At 36.5% G+C, this 11,820-nt stretch overlaps 2 long non-coding RNA genes across 2 annotated transcripts; one reads left to right on the plus strand and one right to left on the minus strand.

The window, feature by feature from the left end:
* Positions 1–9: 9 nt before the first annotated feature.
* LOC111367653 lies at positions 10–3,869 on the minus strand. Its single transcript, XR_002697872.1, has 3 exons — positions 3,496–3,869; positions 1,644–3,295; positions 10–309 (listed from the first exon to the last, which is right to left on the minus strand). It is a non-coding gene; the product is annotated as an uncharacterized LOC111367653 (long non-coding RNA).
* Positions 3,870–3,965: 96 nt separating this feature from the next.
* Positions 3,966–7,655, plus strand: LOC111367654. The gene is made up of 2 exons (XR_002697873.1): positions 3,966–4,102; positions 4,259–7,655. It is a non-coding gene; the product is annotated as an uncharacterized LOC111367654 (long non-coding RNA).
* Positions 7,656–11,820: the final 4,165 nt, after the last annotated feature.

The raw sequence follows: 11,820 nt of genomic DNA on the forward strand, positions 1-11,820 counted from the left end.
TAACTTTATCAACTATACACTGAGGATGCCATGTTCAAGATTTTTATTTTCCCCTCCTCCATGAACCCAATTAATAATATCATGATCTGTCTTTATACAGCATATAATAAAACTTCAATAACTACTGCCAAGCTTCAATAGACACAAGGCTATGGAAATGTATATACATTCTTTTGGACTCTGTGCAATATTGAGTTGTTTGAAAACACAACAGAACTTGTTTGACCTTGGAAATCCTTGAAGGGAAGAAAGAGTTTCGCAGTCGCATGAATCATCATGAGTACAACTTTGTAGTTTTCCAATATCCGTCTGGAAAAAAAGGTATATATCAGGATTACACAAGTAATTTCAAAATTTCCAACTGTTTTGTTACGAAATATGCCAGCCAAGATAGACAAAAAAGAGAAGCTTTCAGTTCATAGAAGCTAAAAGCTATGACCATAAGTGCATGTTCGTACGCAGTACTTGACCACCATCGACAATATAATGAACAAGATTTTTCCTTAATAGTGTCCAGTGCTAACCAATCTTCACTACCAAATATGACATAAATGGGTAAGACTGTGATAGAAAATTTTATGGTGATCATATCCACAACATTAGGGTCATAAGTATTAGCCAAGCTGACGAATCTCAGTATGGAATGAAAAATTACGTTATCTTCAGCTACTGTAGACACATATTCTATTGCAGCACTGTGCCAACAGTGGCTGCATCAGTAATTCTCAAGATGTTTGGCAACAAAAAAAATGCTTGAGGCAATCCTCTAGAGAGCATTCTTCCATCCAAATATATATATACCAGAAAACATCACCACGACGAAGGTATTGAATATAAAGGTATAGAAAGCATTTGTATCACAATTGTAAGACCATACTGTTGGAGCATTATGGTTGATTGGGGCGAAAGATGCAAACTGTGAAATAGTTGAAAATCAAGAGATATCTACAGATAGAAAGGTAAAACAAATAAAATAGAAACTAGAAGCTAAAAAGGGTATCCTGAGCAATTGCAATAATTCGGGTTCAGGAAGGTATTGAATATAAAGGTATAGAAAGCATTTGTATCACAATTGTAAGACCATACTGTTGGAGCATTATGGTTGATTGGGGCGAAAGATGCAAACTGTGAAATAGTTGAAAATCAAGAGATATCTACAGATAGAAAGGTAAAACAAATAAAATAGAAACTAGAAGCTAAAAAGGGTATCCTGAGCAATTGCAATAATCCGGGTTCATTGATATTGAACTCACTTAAAGCCCCCGTTTGGCCCCCATTTTCTAGAAATAAAAATTGGTGGAATAGTATTTTTTTGAAAAATGAGTGGTTGAAAAAGAAGGAAAAATTTTCAATTTACTTGTAATATTATTTTATGGAAGATTGTGTGGTTGAAAATAGGAGAGAGAGAAATGAAATGTAATGTAATGAAATTTAATGGGGGCAAAGAGAAAAGTATGAAAGATTGAAAGAGTGTCCTTCATTTTGCTACTTCCACTATAAGGTCAACTAATCGAGCTTACAATATTATGAGGATAACCATTGTAGAACAGTCAACATAATCAACAAAATTGGTCAATGTATTCCATTTATTTACATCGTTATATAAAAAATTTATTAACATAGATATGATACAAAGTATTTACCTTAACTACCTAACCTGAAATATGGGCAATGAACAATTCGAAATAATAATATCATGATAATATTCTTCCTGGTACCATCAACCTGAAACTAACAGCTTTGGTATATTAAAATGTTGCCAACAATCCCATCAAAAGGCCCAAGGAAACTGTGCCACCATCTTTGCCATTCACCCTGCCCGTTGCTATTATTAACAATTCGAATCCAGCTTTAAGATTTCTTTTCTTAATGAAGACACGAGATGAGAGAATGCTTCCTCAGCATCCTGCATCTAGACAAATTCAAGTTAACACATTTCCTCATTGATTATGAAGCTCAAATGCTTATCGCAAAAGAAACTGCTGGCTAGTTAGATTGAAACTTGGAAAGTAATTATCCATTGCTAGCATAAGTTCTCTTGGAATCAGTACGGTTCTTCTATGCCAGTACAGTACCTAATTCTGTAAGGTCAGGTTTGCTATGAATTCATGCTGGGCATGAATGTTAAATGCAACTTAACAAGCTTATCATTGAATTCAACCAGGACACAAAAAGTTTATTATTGTTTAGAAGACCTATGTGGCATTACAAAATGTCAATTGAAATAATTTGACATCCCATAAATATAAACCGCAGTTTGGGCGGGAGGAAGACGGGGAACAGGATGGGGTTAGAGATGCTTCAAAGTAGATAAAATTTACATCAGATGATCTTTCATCTAGCTGTGAGAACATTATCCATACTATGAATACAATAACTAATTTCACAGCAATCACTACTGTGACAAGAAAATACAGATAGAGCTTACAACATGAGGTGAAAAGCTTGTTGTAAGGCTAAAGCCCCTTTACCAGAAGAGGTAGAACGCAAAATCAGAAAGCAGTCAGTCAGGAAGAGAATAGACTTTCTAAATTCTATCTTTTATCATCTAAAAGTGTTGATGGAAACTGAAAGAATAAAACAAGTTATAAATGATTTCTTTGGTTTTTATAAAGTAGAAAACAGTGCACAATACTTCATATAAGCAATAATGGAGAAAAATTATGATAATCTTACACTTTGAAACTTTAAAGCCTACTAATTTCTCGGATCATTTAAGCTTGTCGTATAACCTAACTCATCACCATGCGTGGAAAACAAATGTTGAAGCAGCAATTAAGATCCTTCCGTTTAGTAACCTTTCCAAGATTCCAAAAAAGCTCACATAAATCTATCATAAAAGATGACTTATGGAGTTTAAGTAAAGGTGGATCATAACTGCAAAATAAACACATTCCTGACTAGTACACTTTTAGGCTCTAGCCATGAAATCCCGACATCTAGAAAACAACTTGTAGCATATGCACAGATCAAAGAACGCATCTAAACCACAAGAGATTATAAACATCAACAAGTTCAAACTTAATATTACTCGGAATAAGATGCCGAACTTGAATTTGATAAATTTTACCACAATTGCATTATGAATCGGAGACACTTATTTCCAAATGAGCAAACTCCTCAATTCGATTTCTTATTTTCAGAACATGAAAACAACTCTCACAGACCTTACATTAGAGAAGCCAAGGTATTAACAAGTGGCACGCTTAATTCTTTCAATTCCATCTGAGGAAAACTTGAATTCCTCAACAGTTTTTTAAAGATATTTCCAAAAGCTTAAGCAGCTTGCCAAAGCCTAAAAACCAAATATAAATCCATTAGAATATAATTAGAAAACTATGCTAATGACATGAACATCAAATACAGGTGGCATAATAGAAAATATTCCGTGGAAATAAAGTTTTTATACAAATTCACCACAGAAAAATCAGAGTTTCATCAGAAACAACCTCATTCAAGAAAAATAAGAGAGACCATTGATAAAATTCTATTCACCTGCAAAATAACATTCAAGAAGATTTTGCAATACTGGGACTGTCCAGTACTCAGAATCGCCATCAGATAACAATAGCAGGCTGTTAAAGTTCAAAGCTTTATCTTTCACAGCCAATAATTTAATAGCAGCACTGAGTACACCAACAGCTGCTGATATTTTTAGCCCAAAAGCAGAACCCCACTTCTGTTCAGACAGAAATTTAAACACATAATTGAGTTTGGAAATCGAAGAACCGATTTTCATTGAAGCAATTCTCAGATATTCAATTATAATATATGCCTGTATAACGAATCAAATCAAATAGCATAAAAATAAGACGCTCTTTATCTCTCCAACGCACAGAAGCTCTCAATTCTCATACTTTTTAATTTCTAGTAATTAACTCATGAGTAAAACTTTTAAGCTTTCCCAAACATGCTCTATTTATTTGTGGGCCGCGTATGTACCCGAGCTATTTCACAATGTCGGCCCAATCCGGGGCCTTCTATCACCACCTAGAATTCTACACCATTCCATGCCCCAATTTTGCGCCGCACGATCACATATATCTCAAAACCCTACACCCCATCTTCAGCCTTTATAAGTGCCGTTCATCCCCTCGCTCCGGTCAGTAATCACTTCTGCTCTATCTGTAATCAATCTTGTTTCTCATTGTTTATTTTTTAAGTGTGCTGAATTTGCGCTATCCTGTGTTTGGCTTGTGCTTGTTACCATAGCTAAAAATAGTTTGCTTTATTTTAATTTTATGATTTTGTTTGAAAGGTATTGATCTTTAAATCTGAAATGATCCAGCAGCACGCTGGTGAGGTTCTGTAGGCTACTGGATCTATTCATATTTAGAGGTCAAAAGAAGAATTCAATTTGGCTTTGTTGATTTGATTAACCCGGTGTCTATGATGATTAATTTTAAGGCTGGTTTCTCAAAAACATTCGCAGTGGCCGTCTAAGAACTTTCGCCTTCGCCAGGCTTGAGAGTTAATGCTGCTTCAATCCTTCCTTGGATGTCTGAGACACTATGCGTTTGAATGTCTGTGTTAATACTACAAATATGCTTTGTGTGTGTGTCTTTCATTATTGGTTCTGTTCTTATTTAATGTTTTTAGAATTTGGTAAAAGTGTAATCTTTTTTGAAAAACATATTGATTTCAGTTTCATTTATAATATTGGGACTTTGAATGTCTGCCCCTCGAGCATTGGAATTGGATTGCTTTAGGGATGATTAGTCCCTGAATTCAATTATTTCATCCATCCATCACTTTGTCAGCATTTCTCTTTCCAATGATGCGCTGGCCATGCAGGGATGGAACAATTTTTTCTCCTTATTACAAGTAAAAATGTAAATTAGTTTGATGTCTCTGATGACAAATCCAAAGGCTTGTTTCTCAAAACATTCGCAGTGGCCGCCTAAGAGCTTTCGCCTTCGCCAGGCCTGAGAGCTACTGCTGCTTTTATCCTTCCTTGGATGTCTGAGACATCTCTATCTCCAATGTGCATAAGGGTTTGAAATCATGTGTTTTGCTTTGAATTGTTGTGTTTTTGTTTATGGATCAGTTATTGTTATATTGGCTTTATTATTGCGATAATATAATAACTAGATTTCATTAATCAAATATGTTGAGAAAAAGTTGAGGCTAAGGAATATTGCTCATTTAGGTTATGTGAGATGTGCGTTTAGCTTCAATTTATGTTGCAATTGCTATATTAAACAAACAAAATAAAATGTAATAGGTGTGATAACAAAGTTCTTACCGTTGATATGCCGTTGCCAAATTGGCAGTGCATTTTTTATATTGACTTTGTTTTGACTTTTTGCCTCACATCTATTGTCACTTCATTCCAATAAATGAAGTTTAACTTTCCTACGGGGTTTGAAGCTCATATAGCTTTTTTATATAGCAAGTTTCACAGTCCTCTCAAATCGGCCCCCTCTCTTTTATGTGAGAGGGATGTGAAACATGTTGTATAGAAGTGTTGTTTGCCTAACAATCCCACCATTCCAGCACCCCAATAACTATTTACCTGCCCACCCATCGATAATTTATCCACTATCCTCCAATTTTCACATATTTTTAGTTTATATTGAGAAAAAAAGTTACAATATTCTTTGCTTTTCCAGGGTCATCTATCTTTTTATAAAGTATAGGTACTTCTTTTTTAGTTATTTACTAATAAATTTTCAAAAAAATTTCTTTTATATGCTTTGATTTGTGTTTTAATCGTGTAATCTCTAACTAGGTTTTTCTTTGTCGGATGAAAAAAATAATCTTGATGTGTCGTTTATGTGTATAAGCGGATTACTCTTTGTTTGATTTTAAAGAAAATAGAATTTTCATGGATCCGATATTTAATTTTTAATTTTTTGATCATATACTTTTGAATATTTTAGTCATTCGGGGTGGGTATATATTTTTGTGGAGTGGGTGGAACAGAGGTAACAACCGAATGGATTAAGCTTCATTTATTGGGATGAAGTAACAATAGAATGATAGGTAATATGGGGTAAGCTAAATAAATAAGTTAATAAAGGAAAATGTATTGTTGATGTGACGAAGTGTCATTAGCGGTGGGAAGTTTGTTCTCTTGCTCACTTGGGTCAGGACTTTATAATGAAAATTTGTTCGCTTTTCACAATGTGTAGCATGGTTATGTCCTTGTTTTGTACCATGGCTTTTTACTAAGCAATAAATGAAAATGGATTCACGTTTAAATATTTTTGTTTGTATATGAGTCTTAGCTTTCTATTCCTAGATATAGCTCTTTAATTTCGTGTGAGGTTTCTAGGTTTAATTTTGGAGGAAGGTTGTGAAGGGTTTTGTTCTCCGTTTCTTCTAAGAATTAAGGAATCAAATAAGAAAGAATTTAGAACCTAATTGAATTAAAAGCTTAGACGTACAATTATGCCATTGAAGTGTGCTTTTCGTGGCTCTCTACACCAATAACCTAGCTTTTTTCGTCTCTTTAGCCTTTTCCCTTGTTCTCCTCTTAAATATCTCCTTCGTAAATTTTTAAAGAGGCATTTAAGAGGAGAGAACAAGAAAGAAGGCAAAGGGATGAAGAAAATTAGCTTGCCACTTAAAAGCATGTTTCAACAGTATAATTATTATTTGTTACATGTAGATTTAAACTTTTAATTCGACGAATTTTGGGAGTTCTAAGATTCTTTTCTAATCTTAGGGAGTGTTTGATTGTGAACATGAAATTTACATGAAAAGAATATTGTCTAGAAATTATTTGCATAAAAGTTGTTAATTAATGTGTTTGATTGATTTTATTTTCAACTTGAAAAATGTTATATTGTTTTAGTTTTTATTGGTGGATAGATGAGAAAGAAAGAGGGAGTGAATTGTCTGGAAAATAAAAGTTTACTCCTATTGAAAATAATTTCTTTGTTTTTGAGGAAAATGTGATCAAAAGTAGGAAAATGTTTTTCACGAAGAAAATATTAACAATTAAACACTCTCTCACAGTTAATTGATTCCTTAGCCCCTGTCTGGTCGTACTTATATGGGATTTTTAGCAATTTTTGGACCGTTACACCATGCAAACCAATGTCAGTCACAAATGTGGGGAAAAGAAGTAGCAATCGTCTTATTTTTATTTTGAATTACCAGAAATGTCAGCTTGGAATTGAATGTAAAAATAAAGGGGCACATAGGTAATTTTTTCACTTTAATTATCAGGTTAGGAAGTAGTCAATAATTGCTAGTCGTATGGGATTTTCTTGCACTGTATAACGGTCAAAAAACTGCTTAAAATTTTAAAATAAATGCGACCAGAATGACTTAATGAGATTAGAGCAGAAAATCAGCAAGGAAGAGAGAGAGGAGCTAGAAAGCAAGAGAGAGATGCAGAAAAGCCAAGCCTAAAGTAGATTGGACGAGATCAAGGGAAGGTAAACTATGGCACTTTCATATGCAATGGTCCGGCTATCAAGCAGTAGGTGTCCAAAGCGAGAACCTAAGCGCTTTAGCTGTCTAAAGAAAGGAAATGGAGTCTCTTTAGAAAGTTCATCAATTGCAATTTGTATTTTTTGATTTCATGTAATTTGTAATGCAACAATAAAAGCATATTATGAACAATGGCATTGCAGGAGACAATCTAATTAATGTATTTTGTGCCCAAAGACGTAAATTTTTTCCCTTTCTGGAGTTCATATTCAGTGATGTTGTTTCGCGTGGATAGTCGCTAACAATTAAAAAGGGATTAGACGATGGTGTAAGAAACAAACCTCTTGAGACAAAGTCCCAAAAAGATGTGTTTTATTGGCGATGATTTACGATTGGAACTAAACAGAATGCTTTCAAGTGGTGCAAACACACGAGTATTGAAAGAAATGTTTAAGTTTAAATTAAGAAAATTGAAATTATATATTTTCTGTTTGAGTGTTTGATTCGGGGTCCTTTCTCTCTATGTCTTCTCTTCCTTTTATATTTTCTCGATGATTCCTTTGTGACAACTCGCTTGGAAACTGCTTGATTACTTCATAACCATCCACTTTCTCTATAGTGGCTAACTTGTCGTGGAACTGTCGTCTTTAACTGCTGCCACTACTCTTTGTCGTTCAACCGCCTTCAACTGGGTTCCTTGAATTGTGGAATGTGATAAGGTTGCTCAATAATTGCTTTAATAACTGCATTCCTGGATAACCATAACATTTTATGTTTGCTAAGATCATGGGCGATTCGAAAGTATGGGTGAGAACAGGTTCATTGCTCTGGACGACCATAAGGTACTCCATTTGCTCAGATCTTGGGCATCTTGCAAGCTTGGGCGATGATGTTACTGTGTTCGTGGGCTTTCGCTGCATTTATTAATAATCCTGTCTGGGCCTTTATCCTGAATTACCCAACTGGGTTTCATTCTTTGGACTATTTGATTTAGGAATTCCTCAATTGGGCTTCATTCCATGAGCCATTCGATTTGGGCTACACTTTTAGTGTGTCAACAATTACCCCCCAATATGACAGAATTAATACTAATTATTAATTTTTGCCATATTTATTTTGTGTTTTCCCGCAACATTTGAAATTTCCAAAAATTTCAATCATTACTTCCTTCCATAGCCTGAAAATGTGCGACGTTGCAAACCTTATAAACTCCAAAGACATGCCATTTTATCGCACCACTAAATCACGTCTCATTATTTCACATTCCTTTCTCGCAATATTACTGTTCATCTTCTTGCTTCTCTGCTACGTTTTTAAGCAAACTTTAACAAAACTGTATTTCGTTCCCAATGGCGCTCCACAAACCCAATCTAACGACTCTTTTAGCTTCGAAGATTTTCAGAAAATCCTCACTCGGTCATATGTAAATCCGAACCTCTTGCACCAGCCAATGCCGAACTTAATGAGTTCTATCTGGGTCGTTCATTCAACAACGCCGAAGCCGTCGAACAAGTGGCGGTGGGCCAGCTGTTCCCTTGTACTCAAGGCCCTCCATTCCTGAACTCTTTGCCGCTGATGCTGATTCGCGAAAAAGGTATTCGCACTTTGCCTAAATCTGATGTTGTTTTTCGTAGATAGCATACTCGCCTTATGGGTCATGGTCCTACCAAGGTAATTTTTGATCGTGCTAAGATTTCTAATTTATTAGAAATCTCTCTTCAACCCCTAATTTTTGACCCAGTACTTTTTCCTATTACTTTAAGTTTTTGGTCTTCTAAATATAATACTTTTTGTTTTCCCTCTTGGTCCCATATCTATTACTTTAAGGGATGTTGGGGCCCTGATAAATCTTCCACCTTTGGGCGACACCATTTTCTCTGGTATTTTGCTTTCTGGTCTTACTCCAAAATTTGACAAAAAACTCACTGAGTCCTATTCAAGCTTGCAAGGCTGTTATAATCACTCAAATGCTGAGCCTTCCCACGTTGAGCGTGTGACCTTTCTTCAGATTTGACTTTGTAAATATATTCTGTGTGTGCCCAGTATGAAGTCTTCTATGAGCTATTTACCCATAGCGCACGAATTAGTGCGTGGTAGGCCTTTGAATTTGTGTTCCTTCTTTTTGGCTACCCTCTATAGAGGTATGACTTCTCTTCAATTTCAATTGAAGAATGGTGCATCTCCCACTGGCAGTGGGCCTCTTTGGTTCACTCAACTGTGGTTGAAAGCCTATTTTCCATCACTTGGTGCTCTATTCATGTCCCTTCGTTCTACTAGCTGCTATGGGCTAGCCATTGACCCATTGAGTCCTGTAAATATGTTCAGAAGGGACATTTTTTCATTCTTTTATACTTTAAATTCAATTCCTTCCTTCTTCCCTTTCCTACTCATTTAACTCCAGATTATGTGCAACCTCCATCCACCCTGGACAGTGCGAGCTCCTCTCTGCTCGTTTGGGTTCAGTTTTTTACTGGGAGAGAGTTGTTCCATGATATTTTAACTGGAACCAATGCCAAAGTTGGGGTTGAAATATATGCTCCCCAATTTTTTGCTCACCAACTTGGTTTTGGCCAAACTTGGCCTGTTCCTCCTTGTTATTCAAAAAATTTAATAGATCGTTTTCACACCATTAATAAGGTAGAGATATAAGCTATAGATGCTCACAATATTCTTTTGACGAGTAACTTTTCATTAGCCCCCTTCAATCCTAGTCGTGCCGTTCACCCCCTTTTTGAACAAATCTGGCCATCAGTGAAGCACAGATTGTTTGCAACTGATGCCAATCATGCTTTCATTCACTGGATCAGCCAAACATTCCTTCTACTTCTCCTATTTTGGTCACCCCCGTGTCCATTAGGAATCCATCCTCCCTTGCTCGTGCTAAACAATCCATTCGTCCCTCTACTTCTCTACCTGCCAAACCTACTGCAGCTAAGAGTGTCCCAAACCGCAAACAGCCAGTTTCAGCATCTCCCATTTTGGATGATGATGATGATGACACTTCTCTCATCGTCAGGAGAAAGGTAATTGAATTCTGTTTACTCACAAGCATATTTTTCTATGTGCTAATGGTTTTCTTGAATTTCTCAAAAAAGTTCAGCCTCTCCTTTGAAGGCTTTGGTGTTGGCAGCTCCTACTCCATCATCCTCTGCTAGAGCTGCTTCGTCCAAACCGACTGATGAAGGGACTACGCTTAAAGAGAAACCTTCAGTCCCGGAACCTTCATCATAACCAATGTACGAGCCACCTTCTTCCCAGGGCGCCGACCCCCCAAACGTCGAACCAGAAGGTAATACATTTTTGATGTTTTACCTTTGCTTGTGATATTGGTTTTTGATTTGTTGCTTCTTTAATCATGCAGAGGCTCCCATGGGTCTTCCCGTTGTGGCAGAGTCTTCTCGTCCAGACAAGGGGAAGTCTCCACAGGTGTTGGGGCCACAGGTGGTGGAGCCAACTGGTGATATGCCACCTCCCAAGATTGCTGATGAGGTAACCTTTTGCTCACTTTTATTTTCACTTTGTTTATTGTAGTGAAAACCTTCAATGTTGACATTTTTCTTTGTAGGATGCTGATGCGATTACGCATTCCATCCAGGACTTGTTCACTTCCTGGGGGCAAGTCAAGACGTCTCGCCCTACTTCAACCGGTCGTCCTTCCGCTTCTTCAGAGGAAGATATGAAGTTCCTCAAGCAGTCGATATTTGAGTATGTATCTTTTATGGACATGGACATCGATCAGGCTAGTGCTGCCAAACATAAGGATAAGCTTGGGTATTTGAGTGTAAAGTTGGCGCAAGCATTGACACTTCCGTCGCTCAATATTTATGCTGATTTTAAAGCGACGTTGAAAGTTGTCCACTCTGACATCCTCTCTTTGCTGGCCAAAAATGTTGAACTGAAGGTCAAGAGTACTCAATATCTTCGCGCTGCATCTGAAAGAGAGTTTTTGCTTCTGGAGATCAACAAAGTTGAGGACGAATTGAAAGAAATCTCTTCCGAAATTATGATTGAAGACTCTTTGATGACCAGTTTGGCTGCACAGATGAAGGAGCTTCAAGCAAGGATGGATGACTGCAAGGTGAGAATGGCTGCTAAAAAGCGTAATGCTTCCCAAGGAATTGAGCGAACCAAATCTTTGGTCGAGCAGTACAAGAAGCTGGAGGTTGAGATGATTTTGTAGTTGAATTGAATGTCACTTCTTCTCAGCAGAGCGAGGAATGGGGGAGACTTAGGGAAAGAATTCGTTCGGTCTGAGGCGAATTGTAATTAAGACATCTAATGCCTTAACTTTTCTTTTTGTAACTTCGTATTAACTTTCCTCTTGTAACCTCGTACTGATAGTCATTGCCAATTTTGAATGTAACAGCAGCCATTGTCATTAATGAACGACTAATTGGTCTTCTTGTGTATTTATTGACGTTTGTCTTTAATCGTCAA

Source organism: Olea europaea, chromosome 18 (assembly GCF_002742605.1).
Source record: "Olea europaea var. sylvestris chromosome 18, O_europaea_v1, whole genome shotgun sequence".
NCBI classification, from domain to species: domain Eukaryota; kingdom Viridiplantae; phylum Streptophyta; class Magnoliopsida; order Lamiales; family Oleaceae; genus Olea; species Olea europaea.